We start from the raw sequence: 18,549 nt of genomic DNA, 5'->3' as shown, positions 1-18,549 counted from the left end.
TGACAAAAAGGGCGGTAAACTAGCATCAAGGTGGGGAGGACCATACACAATCGTGTCTAAAGCTGGTGAGGGAGATTATCGATTACTCAAACCATACGGCAAACCCGAGTTAAAACCGTGGAACGCTCAACATCTGAAACTCTATTACCCATGAAGGGTTCGAGGGAAACAGGTCAACATACTTGTCATTCATTTCTTTTAAAAACGCGATGGGTAGGAAATATGACATGAGCGACCAATGGTCATTCGGACTCGGGGTAAAGCCAGTGAGGAATGCCGAGGTGACATACACTCCAATGGTCATTCGTACTCGGGGAAAAGCCAGTGAGGAAGTGCCGAGGTGACTTACAAACGAATGGTCATTCGTACCCGGGGCAAAGCCAGTGTGGAAGTGCCGAGGTGACTTACAGTCGACTGGCTATTCGATACTCGGGGCAGTGACAGTGTGCAAGTGCCGAGGTAGCCTAAGGGTACTGGTGGTTGGAAGACAGATACCAAAGGTTGTTAAGATATGATTTCTTCTCATCTAGGTAACCTACTTACATCTGAAAGGTTACCCCCATCGCAGGTGGCCGTGACCACTTTCCCGAGTTGGTTGGTCGATAACCACTCGGGATTATCGGTCCTAGAACTATGACGACTAAAACCCTTCAACCGAATCTAAATAATAGTGATGAGATACCTCGCCTAGGACATGGCATCGGGCCCGATGACCCTGCTTGTTGAGTGTGTTCGACAGAAAAGGCACTAATACTAATACATGTGACATCAAATGCAGATACGGAGCACAAACAACAAGATAGCAACCATAAAATTGAACACAATGACAAAGGCGGAAATTGTCAAGGAAAATAAAAAATAAAAACAAGCTTGGCGACGCAACACCCCATTCAAATAAGTTGTTCAAAGAAGCATGGGTCAAGTGTTCAAACGAATTACAACCCGCGACAAAGGGCAAATTAGTGGCGCAACACTACAAAAGACATGACCAGATCCTGGGTGGAACAGCACCGGCTCCCCCATTCTCTGAGCAACCTCGCGGCGCTTTTGCGCGATGTACTCGTTCACACCGGCCTTGATCGCCTCAGCAAGCTCGCTCTGATGAGCATTTCTCTCGTCCACAATCTGCTGAGAAAGCTGCTCGGACCTCGCCTCGGCGGCATGGAGCTTAACCTTCACCTCACCTTCGGCCTTCTTCCACTGGTCCACCTCCTTCCCGAGATTTTGCACATCTCGCTCCAGATCCTTGACACGACCCTGCTCGTCTGCAACAAAACATTATAAGCATATTAAAAACGGAACATAGCAGAATACAGAGTAAAAACAACAAACTAACTAGGTCTTAAGGTCGCCCCAACATACACTCCAGAGACCTGACTTAATTGGCAACACAGATTCTAACGACTCCATGGACTTGGCCAACTCATCCTCGGCCTCAGAAAGATTCAAGGTTAACTCATTGTAGTAGTGTTCATTGAACTCATTCGAAGGGAAATATTTCTTATGACCACTCCACTCGGCCCTCTGACGGTTATAAGACACTTATAGCATCGATAACTGGGCTTGGGTCCACTCTAGGTCACTGGACAGCTTATCGAAACCCTTGGTCCTTTCAAGAAGATCTCGGTTGGACTGCTCGGCAACAGCTTTTTCCCTCAAAATTCGTCGCCGATCTTCATGAAGATATCGATTTTGAAGCCTAAGGGAACCATTTTGACTCTCCAGATTATCGGCTAGTAACGTTTTATCACCAGCAAGTCTTTGAAAGATGCCCAAGCGGGCCCGTATTTATCTATCTCTTCGGGGACACACTCAAACAGGAGATATCTGTCCAATTTCTCTTGAAGTTGCTGGATCTCGGCCTCCTGGATGTCTATCTTCCCATCCTTATTGGAAATTCGTTGTCGAAGATTCTCCACAAGATCTTTCTAGATATCCCATTTTCTCTTCATAAGCCTATACTCCGAAGAAGCGTCTAGATCTATACTAGATATTTCGGCTAGAAGAATAATAATTGACTCAGGACATTGGTACAAAGAACTCAATCAACACAACTATTGCAAACAATATACCTTGCGCATCGGCGAGCTTGATATCCAGATCACGAGATCGTTCTTTCTCCTGTTGAAGAGCAGCCTCCAACTTCCTAATCTCCTGTCAACGGAGAGCAGCCTCCAACCTCGACCGATTCAACGCCTACAAATTCCATCCCAAGACGAGATTAGTGGGGCCCGATAACATCCAAAGGAAAAGTGTAAACAAATCACTTACCAAATTATCAAAGACCAGCTCGATGTCACGATACAGGGGAACGGAAGCAATCATCTGCTCATCAGTATAGGAGCCGAACTCCTCAGAGTGCAATGCGCCAAGTGAATCACAAATAGGGCTCGATCTGGTAAAGGACGTCTGAACACCCGAGGGAGACCCAACATCCTTCTGGGGCAACTTTTGGAGTGATGTTTGGGTCGGCCCCTGATCACCAGACTGCACGACAGGAGTCGCAACAGCAGTCTCCACATAAACCACCGCTTCCTTCTGGCCACCAGCATCCTCATCAAACAGCTGATCGTCCCTGAATATATCGTCCTCATCATCTTGATAGGGGATATGGATCACAACGTCCGAGCTTTCCAACACCACGCCCTTTGCCGCCACCTTCCCCCGAGGAGGATTACGCCTTGGAACCAAACTTTCACTACCACGAGTATCAGACCCTCCAACATCTTCATCCTCGTGCCTAGGGAATTTCTACACAAGGTTCAGCGTCAGAACACGTGAAGGCAAAAAACAGGGGCAAGTATATGTACTTAGAATAAAATCTATATGTTTGTTACCTTCCCCATATCCTCTTCGACCCTTGTGCCAGCACTCCTCTTCTTGGAAATAGAAGTCGATTTGGTAGACTCTCCCTGAGGCTTAGCCTACGACAAGAAAATAATCAGTACCCCAAGCCGATACATCAGGAATCAAAGAAAATGGAGAGAAAACAACATACCTTATCATCTTTAATCACCCATAATGGATAAGGCTCTACAGGAAATTGAGGAGGAGGAAAGCTACCATGAAAAATTTGGCCGCGAACCAGAAGTGGAACTCGGTCCCAGTATGGGTCATTGGTGTGGCGAGCACGCTTGTTGGAAGCTTTACCAAGGGGATCAACATCTAGCATCAATATGTCAACACCCTCGGGCATAGATTTCTAATGATGAGGGCTAGCAGCAAAACCAGGAAGGTCGACATTGGTAGTTGCCCTACTCCGATAGTTCACGACGAAATTGGCAGAAGTATAATTAGGAGCATCTTCATGCTTATAGGTCGACCAATCGGCCGTAGATCCATGACCCTCGCATCGGTCCCTCCACTCATTCATCAGGCGGGAAGTGTTTCCAATCCACTGGGTCAAGGCCCGAAGCGGACGAAGCTGTGACAACACCTCGTAGTATAAAGGGCTAGCAGGGTTGTATAAAGGAAAGCGAAGACCAAGTTCTAATTGCCCACGAGGAACGATGACTGCCTCGGATAACTGCTCATACCTATCGACATCGGACTTCTTCAACACACCCGTTTGGCCCGAGACTAGGGTCACTTCATAGTTTTGAAGACCAAATTCTTCCTTCAACTGTTCAATGAACTCATTATCAGACAAGTCTTTGGAGATCTTCTTATCAGCCCTACATGAAAAATAAGGAGAATTATCAGGGAAAAGGGAATTTATAGCACGATAATCGTGATGGGAAGGACTCTCAAGACAAAACTAGAAATCAAGAGAAACAATATCGCCAGTACCTCTGGCAACCGCAAATTCCTCACCCCTGGCAGTACGTTCGAAATCCTCCCTCCTGGCAGTATGTTAGAATTCCTCACCCCTGGAAACAACAGATTCCTCACCCCTGGCAACTGCAAATCCCTTACCCCTGGCAGTATGTTCCAAATCCTCCCTCCTGGCATTTCGTTCGAATTCGTCATCCTTGGCAGTAGGTTCGACGATGATCGGTATTGTAGGTGTAGATAATCCACAGGGATAGGTGGCAAGATCCTAAGCTATGATACACCAAAGGAAAAAGAGCGGCGAAGCACATGATAGAACCGAACGGCGCAAATAGAAAGGTATCACGTGGGTCGGACGTGATGGCCCAACAGTTGTCGGATGTGACGTGACCTTTATCTCCTGAAAGGTCGGGCGAAAGATCAGAAAGCACTCGGTCATACGAAGGAAGATGGTAAAACAAAGGAACAAGAAGAAAGAAGGGCGACATCGTGTTAACCAGACGATCAAGACTCGGCCTCGGGTGAAGAATTATAAAAAACCAAGACGCTATCGGTCAAACCAGAAAGTCGGGCGAGCAGTGCAGGTCCGATAGGGAACAACTAAAATTGATGTAATGTGACCAACATTGTAATTTTGTTGTATGTCGACCTTGGCCTATAAATACAAGGGCCGGTCGAGAGAGAGTGGCAGGTTGAAGGAGAGAGAAACAAGACACTACATTTGAGAGTTTGAGAGTTACACCATTTGAGAAGGAGAGAACACCTTGTAATCAAGGAAAAGAAATAATAACAATCATCCTTTCACCCCGTGGACGTAGGTAATCATACCGAACCACGTATATCTTCGTGTCTATGTTCATCTTTACTTAGTTTTAATTCATCTTCTATACCATTGGATGTAGTGTGTGGTTTTATGCCACTGCAGGTATTATTTGTTAGAGGAAGATGGCTCCGTCAGGGGTATTATGTGCCCAAAGCATATGCCTAGGGTCTTTGTCTCAATCAAGAGTCAATGATATCATGTAATCGGGCTTCTCTATTTTATCGTGTTATTTATTTTTGCAACTGCAAGAGTTTTTCTTGTCAACTACTGATGAATTGTAAAAGACCTATAACAGTGGACAAGATCTGATCGTTCAAGTTATTGAGTATTTTATTATTGAAACGAAAAGGTATACCTACTAAAAAGTCGTATGTTACAGAAATATGCAATGGATACATAAAAAAAAGGGCTGAAGAACAACACACAAACTTGGCCAAGAAATCTATCACACCAATCACTCAAAGTGACTGCCATTTATAACAAACAAATAGATAGTCCTAGTCACAAACCCACATTGTAAAGGGAGGTAAGACGTTGGGGGTGAAGCACTTGCAACCACGAGAACGTAGATGCCTTCACTGAGCAAACTACTCCATATGCTGAAGGACGAAACACTTGCTGATTGTGTTGCCTCCAGATATAGCACCATAGGTCACGGATTTCCTTATCAACCACTCGTATCCTTACGGCGTAGTAAATGGTCCCAAATTTGACTTATGTAGGCTAACCCCTATGGGTTAGATTGAGCAGTTAGATTGGCCAAAAGATGTTGCAAATCAAGAAAAAAGTGTGGGAAAAAAGTTAACACTACTTCTGGTTACTTCTCTCTCCTAGCAAGTGCTAGCAGTTCAACTAGCAACGAGATTGAAATGCTGAATCATTCAGCACTCAAAAAGTGACATTTACGCTGAATGGTTCAGCGCTCACCAAAATCACACAGATCACAAAAATCACAAAATTTGATCTGACGGCTGAAATTTAAAACGTTGAACCAAACAGCGTTGGACAGTGGTCTCAGATGACGTGGACTGCTAATCTAGATGCTACATTAGCACTCCCATAGGACTTAGGAGGTTGCCCTAACTGACGTGGATGGTCAATCTAGCTGCTAGATTAGAAGACCATAGGGGTTAGCCTAAGTCCTATGGGCTAGATTAGCAGTTAAGTGTTGCAATTCAAAAAAAAAAAAGAAGTGTGGCCTAAAGGTTAACACTAATTCTCTCTTCTAGCATGTGCTCGCAGTTCAACTAGCAGCGAGATTGAAACGCTGAATGGTTCAACGTTCAAAAAGTGACCTTAGCGCTGAACTCACAAAAATCACAAATATCACACGTATCACAAAAATCACAAAACTTGATCTGACGGATGAAAGTTAATGCGTTGAACCAAACGGCGTTGGACAATGATCCCAGCTGACGTGGACTCCAAATCTAGCTGCTAGATTTGCACTCCCATAGAACTTAAGAGATTGCCCTAGCTGACGTTGACTGCTAATCTAGCTGTTAGATTAGCATCCATATGAATTAGCCTAACAACGATTTAACAAATAAAATGAGTGTATAGCAGTAGCAACAGTCTACTCCCTTTATTTACTTTTCATAATAGGAGTTGGCATAACTACATTAGCCAACAACCTCATCCCTTCCATTTAAAAGTTTCTAGGAAACCAAGAAAAAATCAACAGAAGCTTGCAATAAATCTTTTAGCTGAAATATGAATTGTTTATGTATATCCCATTATCCCACTTTTGTTTTGTTTCTAACATTTTTTTTTTGTTCGTTTTGAAGCCTTGTTTCTAACTTCAAGTCAACATGTAACATATCTTCTGGATTTAGTTACAAATAAATTACCAATGAATCTGCCCTTTCCTCAGCAAAATTTTGAGATCGAGTATTTCAATCATATCATAACACCAAGCCAGTCTTCTCAATAATGTTTTACCCTTTGTTGATCAAAAGAAAAAAAAGAGTACATCCCACAAAAATGAAAATAGTGTCGTTTTAAGTTAATTAAAAAAAATCAGCAGTCTTTTTCTCTTTATGCTTCACTAGCAGCTATATATTTGAGTCGAGATTCCATTAGCATTGCGATTTTCTTAGATTCTGTTAAGTATGATTCACGTGGAAACAAGGAATAGCCAGATACTTCGCAAAAATATGTGCGTGTTTTCTCGGCGCAAAGCATTTTCACTAGATGTCACATTATTGTCTCTTTACGATACATATTGAGGTAAACCCGTAGTAGTACTCAAGATGAGAATCATTCAAGTTATTGATACCAAGAGATATATTAAAAAGAGGAATATGTTGGATATACGATGCAAAAAGAATTGCCCCGAGAACTGCTGCACAGAGACGTATCCAAGAAAACTGTACACCAGCTCCTCCACGTGCCTGCCAAAGAACAAACAGGGCGTCCCAGTTGCTTGGGAAGGGTATACAATTTTTGGGCCTTACAGAACCGGACTTTCTCGATTGATTGATGAAAATAATATTGGTCGGCCGTCGGCGGTTCTTTCCCGAACACTTCTACAGTATTATTTTTACCACAGCGCCTTTAGCCCCTTTGCAAAACCCTAAAAGTTTATATACATCGTCAGATAAGTCATATAAACTAAGCTAAGTCATATAAACTAAGCTATTGTAGTTGGGTTATTTGCTTCTCCGGGTGCAGCAGGATCTTTCTCACCCAGAGGTAACACCAATAGGAGAGCACTTATGTGTTGTTTATGAACTGTGGGGCGTCCGGGTGGACAGTTGGTCCTTCAAAGAAACGAATAAGCAGAAAGGTTCCTTTACAATGGGAAAGGATTATAACTCCTGGAGTTGGAGCCTAGAGTATTGTATACCGTGGGATTTCGAAGTTCAACTTTCAAATCAGCCATTTGCCTTGACTAAAAGCAATAAAATTTTGTTGTGGAAGGATGGTCGGGCACTAGTTTCTTATGCTCCTGGAACTGCAACAGTTAAGACGATTGTGAATCCTTATATGTGTTGTGAAACTTATAAAGCAATTCCTCATCGAAATACCTGTGTTTCACTGAAATCCCTACGAGTATGTTCGAACATGATTGGATATAATGCTAAAGGAATTGGACACCACTCGTTTCATATGCCACCGAAACTGCAAATTCCTCACCCTTGGCAACTGCAAATTCCTCAACCATGGCAATCACAAGCTTCTCACCCCTGGCAACTGCAAACTCCTCACCCCTGGCAGTACGTTCCAATTCCTCGCCCCTGGCAGTACGTTCCGACTCCTCACCCCTGGTAGTACGTTCCGGTTCCTCAGCCCTGGCAGTACGTTTCAATTCCTCCCCCTTGGCAGCAAGATGATTAGTATTAATTGCTTAAGGGAAGATGGCTGACTCATGGGTATTATGTGCCCATGGCAGATGCCTAGGTTGCCAAAAATAGACTTGTCTCAACCAAAGATGCATGCACTTGGGCTTCTTTATTTTGTCATGTTATTTATTTTTGCGACGTCAGAGTTTCATTTTACTGTCGACTTCCGATGAATCTCAAAAGACCGATAATAGTTGTCAAGATGTGATCATTCAGGTTAGTGAGTAGTATTTTATTTTATCTTTTTGAAATGAAGATATATACTGTTAACAAGACGAATATGTTACAGCAATATGCAATGGATACAAAAAGAACGACTGAAGAGCTAAAATAAGGTGAATTTCCTCCAACATTCCACTAAATAATTGCTTACGCGGAAAAGTTACTAATTGATTTCAAGCTTGGGAGAAATACCAGAGCAAAAAGAAGAAGAAAATACTAGAAAGACCATAATAACTTTTTTATGAACATGCCAACAACCACAAATTTTGCATTTTCAACTTTTGAATTTTGATAGATAGGCAAATATTCCACCTTACCCTTTCTTTTGAAGTTAATACCAAAATGGTTTTATGTTGGGTGCAATAATCAAAAACAAGGAAAAATCAAATAAACATATGTTATTGATGCTTAGCTCCTTTATAATGGAAGTGATCGATTTGATGAAATGGACGAGCTCCCCAGATCTCCGCAACAGCAACAAGGCAAAATTTTGGAAAAAAACAGAGTGAGTCACGTGTTCAACACGTTGTCCATAAGACATTAGCGCCCGGCTACACTCAAGAGTGATGTTATAATCCTCACAGGACGGATATCTCCAGGATAAAACACCCTATTGCGCCTACTACTAGCATATGTAGTAGATGCTCAACTTGAGCTTCGCAACTTCGAAAAAACCCTTAAGGAAAATCGCGAACGCTTAAGAAAACAATATAAATATATTTTCCCTTTGAGATCTTTAGAGATCTCTCTAAAATATAGAGAAACCACTTTCCCATAGATTTTACAAAACTAGAGAATTTGTTTACAATAACGGAATAATACAAAATTATCAAATCATCCATTATTAAGCATTCATGAAATCCTTCTCTTACAAAATTATCAAAAACTCCAGTTGATGTAATTTAAATGTTCTGAGGAACATCGGGTTGGATTTGATCGAGTCACTTCCTTGTGCTTCAACACATACTGATTTTTTTCTATCAAAATCAGTTTGCCCTTAGATGTTTGGTACTCCTCTCATCTACGAGAGACAAGAAGGTTTTCTGAAACTGGTTTTAGTTCTGAAGGGTTAGTTTGATAGGAAAGAATTAGGGAAGGTACTACAACTTGTATGATTGTTTTATGATCTTGAATTTCTGTAAGGTTTCCGATTCCCTAAATCGGCTCTATCATATATCTATTGAGGTTCGCCTCTTTTTCGGAAAAAAAATGTGGGACTAAAAAGTTTCATTCACAAAAGAAAATAATAAGTTATTATTTTTCTTACAAACTTTAAAAATCAATTTTCTATTAATTGTTTTCCAACAATCCCCACATGAATGAAAACCTCAATAAAACATGAAAAACACGGATAGATCTTGGTAAATCAACAACCCAACCTCACAATGTTGTCTGAGCGAACAGACATACGGACCGTTTGTGTGTTGAAATCATACTAGTCATTTCTACGTCCCCACCCTCACACAAAAGTGTGTTGACCCCAGGGTCATACTATGGATTGCATAAATCATAATAGTGCAGGGAGATTTCATCTTTAGTTTTTCACAGGTGAGACTAAACGTTTCTTTCACCAATGTGAAAAAGCATGAACTAGTGAACCCTTAGTGAACCTTAGGTCATAAGTTCCAGTAATACCAAAACCATCATAACGAAAATCACATAAAAAACGCAGAAAATACCATTTTAGGCAGAGGTGTCCATGAGGTCTTGGACCTTTGCTTAGTGAGATGTTACCAGAACTACTTGCTAGGGACAGTGAACACGATGTCTTGAAGTGCTAGCGTTTGATGTAGTTCGCGATAACAACCACCGATGATATTTCCAAGGTTGCTGCCAAGCTCGTGCCGTTTTGTCCAATTTGGCCCTAGACATATCCCGTTTATCAGAATTCTCTAGAGAATCAAAGCTCATATTCTCATAGGAAGCGGCCCCACTTCCTCATTTAGATAGGTGAGTTTCCAAAAGAGTGTTACTGCTACACCCTACTTCAATCTTAAATTGAAACTATAGAACTCATTAAGACTTCTTAAAAGTCATCTTTCACATGCAGTCACACTATCACGTCTACACCATAGGGAGGGGACAGAGAATGAAATTCTCTGATAGTGTTTACCTTTATTCACCAAAAATTAGTTGCCTCATTCGAAACCTTGATATTGAGATCTACAGTCAGCAAGGTTGAGTTTCCTTCATGGAAAGTTTAATTTATGAGCTTAAGACTCATCCCCCTCGATGCATTTTTAACTATCTCTTTATACAAACCTTTCGTCAAAGATTGTGCGACATTCTCCTTGGACTCTATCCAATCAATGAAAATAACGCCGATTGAGATAACTTAATTTTAGCTTTAGCTATTATAGCTTGGATAACACAATGTATAGATATAGATGGCACATGCCTATGCCAGAGAGGAATGTCTTCTAAAAATCATCTTAGGCACTCGTCCCCTCTCGTGATTTATCTAATGCAATACTCTCAAATTCCATAATGAATTGAGCAATATATGTATGTTTGGAAATCTTCCAAAAAAAAACCCTCTTGCTAGAGTGAAAACATATCCACTCGTAGACTTAGACTCCTCTGAGTCAACTATCCAATTTGCATCACAAAGTCCCTCAAGCACAACAAGATACCTTTCATAAACCAAACAAAATTTAATAGATTATTTTAGGTACCATAATACTCTACTAAGTGCATCCCAGTGCTCTTGATTTGGACTACAAGTATATCTACCTAACTTACTCACAATATAGGAAATGTCTGGACTCTTACATTTCATTAAATTCATCAGAAATCCTATAACTCTTGAGTATTGATGTTAAGTTACTCCATTACCCTTATTTTTCTCGAGTCTATAAGAATAATCGTATGGAGTACAAGAAGGCTCTTACAATCAGACTGATTGTATCTCTTAAGTACAAATTCAACATAATGAGAATGACTAAGACTATAAATATATGATTATCTTCTAATCCTCATCCCTAAGATTACATCAAAAGGGCCTAAGTCTTTCAAGTCAAAGTTCTCATTCAGTGCATGTTTTTAGTGGAATTAATCACATCTATGTTTGTATCAAGTATAAGCATATCATCAACATAAAAGCATACAATCACACATGCATCCTTAACAAGTTACTTGTAAATATACGTGTTAGATTCATTAACTTAAATCCACTACATATTATCACATGATCAAATTTTCAATGTCACTGTTTACGTCCTTATTTGAAAACCATACAAAGATTTGTTCAACTTACTCATACATATTGATCCCTATACCTTGGTATCTATTACTATAAATGCGGAATTCAGAATAATAATGTACGAGAAACTTAGATAACACGAGTAGTTATTCGAAGAAAATATCTTCTCTAGATTATGAACAAGAAAACAGTTACAATTCTCTCTTTGTTACGCTCACAATCTTCTCTATACAGTGGATTAACCTTAAACTATATGCTAAGATTGCACAAGTATTGTTCCAGTCCTTCTCTAGGTTTTCTGTACTCCAGTCTATCCTTAGCTATTATCCAAAGACCTCTACTTATAGCCTTCATCGTACTCAGCCGACCAAGGACTTCTATTAGGAATCTATTTCCTAAACTAAGAGTATTTCCTAAAAAAAAACTCTTCCCTAACTAGGAATTCTGCCTAAACAAGGATTCCTTCCTAAAATAGGATTCTTCCCTCAACTTAGCTTGAGGTTAACTAAGTTTCTTAGAAGGATACACCTGTATCATGGGTCCCCCTTTAAGAACTTGAACTCATATGAGAGTTAAAAATGAAGGTTAGGGAACTCGAGAGTCCTTTTTTCCTTGTTAAACCACTTGGCTTTGATAGGAACTTGACCTTTACATCCAATTAGAAAAGCTTCCTTCTTTCTTTGTCGCGTTTTAGTCACTCTTCTCTCCAATATGCAGTCTTCCTTGAGTGGTTCCTCTCTATCAAACCATAAGGATTCTACTCGCGGTAAGATCATAGTGTCATCGTCGTTATCATCAAGTAATGGTGGTTCAAACAACTTCAAGTATTCTGCATCTATAACCGAGTGCATTCCTAGATAAGGGGGAAGATCCAGACGAAAGGCATTGTCACCAATATGATCGACGATACGAAATGGTCCATATCTCAATGGCTTCAATTTCTTACCTTCCCACTTCAGTTGCTCCTTACTTTATTTTAACCATACCAAGTCACCAACACCGAAATTACAAGGCAGAAGATGCTTGTCATGTTTTGCTTTGTATTTGGCTTGTGACTTCTTTAATTGTGCCTCAACAATTGCATGAATAAGAGATATCTTCTCTGAGAACTTTTTTGCCTTTTGTCGTTCACTTCCTTCCTTTCCCCCGTTGAGGTGTCACTAGAAAATACTAGATCGAGAGGAGTAGGTGGTAAGTAACCATAACACGTCTCGAAAGGAGATTTTCCCGCAGAACTATGAACTGCTCTATTGAATGCAAATTATAGATATGGTAAATTCTCATCCCAAGTTTTAGGGTGTTTGGAATTATATACCCTTAACATGTTGAACCATAGTCCTGCTGACCACTTCTGTTTTTCCGTCTGTTTGTGGATGAAAAGTTGTACTCTTCTTCAACCTAGTGTTTATCATCTTCCATAAAGAATCTCAAAAATGACTAAGGAATCGACTATCCCTATCAGAAATAATCAAAGTAGGTAAACCAAAATGCTTCCACACATGCTCAAAGAAGATCTTTGCTGCACCGGCTCCCTTTACCGTCTTTGTACATGGGCAATCATCTTGTTGAATAGGTCGACCACAACGAACAAGTAATCATAAACAGACTTGGTCTTCGGTAATCCAACAAGAAAATACATAGAAATACTCTCTCAAGGCCTTGATGGTACTGGTAATGGTAGATATAACTCACGTTTTCTATTGGAAGGTTAGATGTGCTACACAACTTACACCCTCTAACTAACTTAGCCACATCATCTTGCATCTTTGGCCAAAATACAAAACGACGAAGGTGAAGAAAAGTTTTATTCATCCCAAAGTGTCCAGCAACTCGAGATGTGTATGCCTCTCTTAACCTTGTATAACAATCCATCACGGAGTTCAAACTCGCCCTTCAAACCACTCTTTATCCCTTCTGAAAAGACGAGTGAAAAGATGAGGGTACCAAAATATACCTCAGTCTAAAACTTTTCCACCTATAAGTCCTTTCTCCGAAAGTGATTTTCTATGGACTGTGTCGAGACAATACAACAAATCGGTTCACACTTCGTGTGATCGTATATGGATACAAGATCGAGAAAATACAACAACGAATTGTATGTTTACTTGATAAAAGGTTCGGACTTAACCAAACACAATAGGATTACTTATCAAGTAAATAGGAATTAACGTTTGTGTAATTTACTTTAAATTATAACAACAATTATAATTGCGGAAAATAAAAGTAAATGACACATCAAGATTTTGTTAACGAGGAAACCGCAAATGCAGAAAAACCTCGGGACCTTGTCCAGAATTGAATACTCTCAGGATTAAGCCGCTATAGTAAATCAAACCAACTTCGTATAGTTGAGACCAAACAACTAAACCTATAGTTAACCTAGTTCCGTGTGTATTCCCATGCGTCCGACCTGTAATAAGTCACGTACTTGGAACAATTCCTTTGGTTGGTATTCCAATCAGTAAAGGAACAACAAATTTGTTTGGTATCAACTCTTTTCAACCAAGTGACGTGAGTTCGACAAAAGGATCTTATGTTTATCTCAATAAACTCCTTTGTCAGGTTCTTAGATCTATCTTATTATCAACTACCAAAGTAATTGTTAAGATTTTGCTATCAGTACTTTTAATCACGAAGAATTATATTGATGCCAATCTACACGACTAATCAATCTAATCTACCACAAGGATAAACCGATTATAGTTGGATCATCTTTTACCGAAACAAGTATTGTGCACACCAAAGATTATGAACCCAAATCAGAAATCTTCATAGTCTTCTTTGTCTTCAAATCTTCTTAGATCTTCAATAAACACCTGCACACAGTCAACTTGAATCTCTTGTGATCAATTACGCACAGAATGGAGTCTGTTAAAAATGGATTATCACAAGACATCTTTAGATCTACAAACAGTCTAAAGATCCCCGTCGAAACTTTGATCTAGTTTGGGTGAATCTTATATCAGAAGAGAAGATTCTCAAGCATAAACAAACTAGGTGCAATCAAAGTTCAACAACTGTTAGTCAATCAAATCAATCGAAAAATAATAATAAACCGCAATTATCTAGTTTCCCAGCAAAGGTACTGATAGAGCTTCTCAATCCCAAAGAAGTCTTTAAATTGAGCGGCCGTAAGAGATTTCGCCTAATTAGGTCACTTTCCTCTCCGAATAGGCGGATCCACCAGTAACAACACAACTAGGTAGTTTTGCTGGCTCTGAGGATTAGTTTGCTAGAAATGCAAACTTTGGTATTTACAGACCAAGGAAGTTTGGACACCAAGGAATTTATAAAACCGAAAATATTCTCAAGATATGCAAAATATTCCAGATTCGGTTTCCATAATTCCTGGAAGTACTTTGTCCAAACATTGACCGAAAATCTCTTACAAAATCTCCAATTAGTAAATGCACATTACCAATTTTCATTTTCCAAAAAAAAAATTAAAAACCTTAATTAAAAGATTCTCAACGTATATTTTCGATCCGGGATTTTGATTTAGCTATTAAGGAATATCTTTGAACTTTGAACAATAAAAGATAAGTGTTACTGCACATGTTCAAAGTATGTCAAAATGTTTACTTTATAAGTCCTCTTTCATACTTACAATCTTGAAACCGATTTTCCACACTTCCAAACGAGTTTAGAATTTGTTCATCTGACTTTCAAGAACTATGTGATTGATTAAGAACACTCAATCATAAATCATGGGTTTCACGGTTCTACCAAAACAAGTTTCGGTTCTACCTCCATGTGAGTACTGTGCATAGTCACACTAGCTTTCCAAAAATTCGGTTGCCTAGGTACTAGGATCGGTTCCCCACATACTTATGGTAACTACTTGTATTTGTTGCACATTTCCATATGATCGGTTCCCCTTTCCCTAAAAACTTGTTGCACATGCTCATAGGATCGGTTCCCCCATCTACTAAAAATGTGTTGCACCTCTTACAAGGATCGATTCCCCTTTTGTGATCGGTTGCACCTCTTACTAGGATCGGTTCCCCTTTGCCCGGAGTCGGTCATACCAATAATACTAAATCGATCATACCATCTCAGGGGATTACTTAAGATCGGTTTCACTAATAAAATTCATACCAATACAAAAGTCAGGCCTTGTGAATAGTTTTACCAAGAACATAAACAAATCATGAGCGGCTATACTAATCACACATATTGGAAGTTCAAAAGATATGCAATGAATAACAATACCAATAAGGCTAGCAATTTCCCTTTCGATTCACGAAACAAGTTCATGAATTTACTTCCTTTAAACTAATGAAAAACATTGTTTTCTATGATGAAATCTTCACCTCATACCCATACATAATCACAACAGCATTCAAACGATTATGTCGATGTATTATATACGAAGTTCAAAAGATAAGCGTTATACTTAGTATTGTATTCCTTAATACTACGTCTAACTAGAGTGTAATCATTCATGCTTCGCAGTTATGTTTTGAATATGCACGACTTAAAAGATATGTTAGGGAATGAAACAGTTCAAGTCAACTAACCTCAAGTGGAAGGATGATGATGTCGTTGTAGCTCCTTACTTCTTCACTTCTTCAAGTCTTCTAAATACTTGTAATGTCTCATATCCTAATACTTTTAAACTAACCTATACGAAGTTGACGCTAGTACATAATCAAGCGACTCTTTAAATGATTTTTGATTCACTAAAATATGACAACCAAACTTGACATACCAATGCTTGGTGGGTTCAACCGAGATATGCATTAACACCTTCTAGTACCTTCTTGAAGTCTTTGCTAGATGTGTATGATTCTGCATACTCTTGAGGAACAATCGACTGAATTATCTTGCCCACCATTAATGCTCGGACTGGTGGACGAGACAACATATCTTCCAACTTATTTGTTACTCCGTTCTTGTACTTAATGAGAATGTTGAAACTTATCACGTAAGACATCCACTTCATGTGTCGGGCTTGTTGAAGTTTCATCTGTCCGTATAGATACTCCAATGGTTTGTGATTTGAATGTACCACTACTTCTTTACCTAAGAGATACACTCGCCAATGCTTGATACATTGATATAAAGCATTAAATTCTTTGTCATAAGGTGCATAGTTCTTAATAGTACCTGAGAACAATTCTGAATGGTTTACCATTGGTTTACCATCTTGTAACAACACTCCTCCCAATGCATAGTTAGAAGCGTCGGTCTCAACTTCAAAAGTATGTTGTAAATTAGGCAATGCCAACACCGTTGCTTCTGAAATCTTACTTTTTATTAGCTGAAAAGCGTCTTCATGGGTTTGCTGCCATTCAAATTTTTCCTTAGCTCCCGTCAAACCATGTAATGGTCCTGCACTATTCGAAAAATGTCGGATAAACTTACGCAAATAGGTGCATGCCCCTAAAAAACTCCTGATTTCAGTTATAGTACTAGGTTTAGCCCACTTAGTGATCACTTCAACCTTCCTTGGATAAATCTTTTGTTGTCCACCACCAACAATGAATCCGAGATACGCCAACTCCTCCTTCCCAAACTCACATTTTTTACGTTCAACTTTAGCTGGCCTTCATGTAACACTTTAAACACCTTCTCAACGTGAACGAGATGATATTCCCAAGTTCTGTTGCATATTAGGATTTCATCCAAGTAAACAATCACGAAATCTTCTATAAAAGGTCGTATCAAATCGTTCATCAAATGCATAAACGTCGTTGGAGCATTACACAAACCAAAAGGCATCACCAACCATTCGAACAACCCTTGTTTGTTCTTGAAAGCAGTTTTCCATGTATCATCTTCTCGAACTCTCATCTGGTGATATCCGAATTTGAAATCTAACTTTGTAAAGACTCGAAATTTTTCCAAATTATCCATCATGTCGTCTATCCGAAGTAAAGGGTAACGATTCTTGATTCTGATCTTGTTCAATGCTCTATAATCAATACACATGCGCCATCCTCTATCTTTCTTTGGAACCAACAACACCGCTGATCCACAAGGTGAAGCACTTGGCACTATCATTCCTAATTCTAGAAGTTCCTGGACTTGTTTCTTGTTCTCATTAGATTCCTTTACGGTCGTGCGATAAAGACCTACATTAGGAAGAGAAATCTCTCCGGTCAACATAATTTCATGCTCCACACTCCTCTTTGGCGGTAACCCCGTGACATCAGAAAATAAATCCTGGACTTCAACTTCAACCTTTCTAGGTCATCTTCTTGTTGTGCAGTCAAGGCTTCCAAACAATTTCTATTCGGCTTCTCCTCAAGAGAACGGATCACAAGGAGAATGAATTTTGTGCTAGCATTCACCAACCGCTTAGCTTGATTGGATGTGATCAAGCTTGCTTCCTCAAGAGGAGAATCTATAGCCCGAATCACAAAACTTTCTCTATCTTTGGTAAAAGAGTACTTTTGTTCCCTCATGTGTAGAGTTGCATCTCTATACCATAGGTAAGGACTACCTAGTACTACCTGGCAGACATCCAAAGGAACTACATCGCATGTAACTTCGTTAATATATGACTCACCTAGAGCAAATTTGAACGTGCACTTATTTGAAACTTGTAAGCCCCCTTCTTTTTGAAGCCATCCTAAAAGGTATGGTTTTGGATGTTTGATAGTCTTTAATCCTAACTTCTGCACCAAAGAATATGAAAGTAAATTCTTATGACTTAGCGGGTCAATAAAAACATCAAATAGTGATGTTTTGACATGCATCTTCATTGTGAGGAGTCTCTCCCTAAGATCATCTTTAGAAGGTATTCCTTTTTCCCTGTCATAAGAGATCTTTGAATTGGGTTCCGTGAGTCCGTGGACTTCTTTTGGAGTTTGAGCGACTAGTGCTTCCTTCTAGGCTTCTTTCCTCTGCAACCCTTTAGGCTTTAGATGAGGGTTCTTAACCTAATACTTGTCAATAACGTGACATGTTTTCTTGCAATGGGTGCAAATCAAACCTACCTTGTCACTAGACTTCCCTTCTTCTTTGCTCCTTTCACCTCCTTTCGCAGTGGTACCTCCAGATTTCACCTTAGTATTTCCCTTTGAATAAGATTTCTTAAGCCTTCCTTCAATGGCATTAGATTTTATACTTGCTTCGGAGATAGTATCCACCGAGAACATCTTCAACTCCTTCCGTATATACCCAAGGAACCCGAAAATATATTTCATATAGATAACATAATCTCCCAAGTCCAAATCCAA

The sequence above is a fragment of the Papaver somniferum genome, chromosome 10, assembly GCF_003573695.1.
Source record: "Papaver somniferum cultivar HN1 chromosome 10, ASM357369v1, whole genome shotgun sequence".
NCBI classification, from domain to species: domain Eukaryota; kingdom Viridiplantae; phylum Streptophyta; class Magnoliopsida; order Ranunculales; family Papaveraceae; genus Papaver; species Papaver somniferum.
Note: the sequence above shows the minus strand (reverse complement) of the source record.